General features: G+C 37.1%; 1 long non-coding RNA gene across 1 annotated transcript; it reads left to right on the top strand.

Annotated features, from left to right (window-relative positions):
* Positions 1 to 152: 152 nt before the first annotated feature.
* LOC111666757 (uncharacterized) lies at positions 153 to 1,754 on the top strand. The gene is made up of 3 exons (XR_002761603.2): positions 153 to 263; positions 1,331 to 1,415; positions 1,579 to 1,754. It is a non-coding gene; the product is annotated as an uncharacterized LOC111666757 (long non-coding RNA).
* The last annotated feature ends 135 nt before the right edge of the window (positions 1,755 to 1,889 follow it).

Raw genomic sequence — 1,889 nt, 5'->3', positions numbered from 1 at the left:
GCTCAGCATACATGGGAATATAAGCAGGAAGCAGCTAGAACATGAGGAATCTGACTTTAGGTAAATCAAGTTCCCATGAAAGATAATTTCTCTCTCATGAATATGTATGAGGACTCAGACAGCCTCGTTTATTATCGAGCACACCAACCAAGTAGGCGTCCTCACTCCACAGCTCCAGTCGGATGTCACGCCTCTTAGCATGTTGTGATAGAAATCCATTGTCGTCGCAACCAAAATGGTGCAGCAATAGCATGACACACATTGTAAGTTACAGTTTTAGCTAAGATATGGAGCTATGTGCATGCGTTGTTGTTTTATAATTTTTTGTGTGGTCTCTCGGTGCTCTGTGGCGTTATGGAGGAACACATTAGACCGTTATGTTAGCTAGCTGAGAACTGCATTCGCTGTATGTCATACGGGGTTAGCAGATGTTAACGATTAGGATAGATAGGGATGTTTGTATCTGTTTGGGTCATGAGATTGTGAAGATCACGGTAGATGGAGAAATAACGGCTGTATTAATATTACTTATCTAAAGGCTGACGCTACCTTCTCATCTCACTGCCGTCCAGCCACAGTTAGCAAAGCTAAACATTAATGTTAGCTAACGTTAGCAAAGTGAGGTGATAGCTGGTGTTAAGCCCAGGCCTTTTAAAGACTATCTGTGCTACAAATGGATAAAACAGCATCCAAAATATTTGTTGCAAGGTATTATCAAGTTGAAACCGCTACATTATGTGATGGAGTAGTTTGGCTGTAGCTAACATGACAGTTATTCAAATCCCAAGTTTCCATGAATGTGGGTAGAGAAAAGTACTGTTGTGTCTGTGCCTCACTCACTGTCTGTATCTACCATCTGACCAAAGAAGGGATAGTAAATGAAGGATGCAAATTAAGTGACACGACTGAAAACACCCCACCCTGTTCCCCAGAGGACCAGGGAGAGGTGTGTCACTGTTTATTGCACTCTACTGACCCTGAAAGTGATGTACAGTTTGTACAACATAAATCAAGGATGTCAGACCTTTTTGGATACATGTAACAGGAGTGCAGTAATTTAAACACTAAATGGGTGAAATGGTTTATATGCTTACTTTTAACTACTAAGTACAGTAGAAAGGGTTGAGTTGAACAATAAATGTAAGGGGATTATGTTATAGATGGAATAAATACAGTGGGGTCCAAATGTCTGTATGTTACTGTCATTGTTTTTCAAATATTACAAATTTAACTACTAAATTCTTACAAAATTAGCAGTTTGACAGTAACCTTTCCTTTATTTATATATATATATATTATATTATATTATATTATATTATTTATTTTGCAGTTTGAGGATGGCAGATAGAAAGGGAAAACCTGTCACTCCAATCAAAACACTCACAAAGAAAGAACAAGAAGAACTCAAGAAAAAGGTAAGGAGGTGCAGGAGGGTATAAAATTAGATATTATTTAAAACAAAACTAAAATAAATGCATATTAGGATTCACAAATCTTAAAATTTTGAATGTGATCAACAGTGAATTAAGGGATAAAATAGATACTATATACAGTGCATGTTTTTGTGTGACCCTCTAGGAGGAAGAAAAAGCAGCGGAGGTTTTTGAAGAATTCTTGGCATCATTTGAGACCAGTGAGAAAAGCAGAGTGAAAACATTTGTCCGTGGTGGTATCGTAAATGCAACTAAAGGTCAGCAGCTAGGATTTCATGATTTTCAATCTAGCATTATGATATTATACAGCTACATCGCAATTCTCTTCCTCTGTCTGGACAAAAGATGAATTATGAGTTATCTCTTCCTAAAATGGGGAAAAAAAGAGAACTGAAAGTAATTATTACAGAATATCAAGCTGACTCAGGAGTGAAATAGTTCACCATATGAATTTTT

The sequence above is a fragment of the Seriola lalandi genome, unplaced genomic scaffold (assembly GCF_002814215.2).
Source record: "Seriola lalandi dorsalis isolate HSWRI2012SDOR001 ecotype SW California unplaced genomic scaffold, Sedor1 jcf7180002003108, whole genome shotgun sequence".
NCBI classification, from domain to species: domain Eukaryota; kingdom Metazoa; phylum Chordata; class Actinopteri; order Carangiformes; family Carangidae; genus Seriola; species Seriola lalandi.
This window is presented reverse-complemented; position numbering and strand designations above follow the sequence as displayed.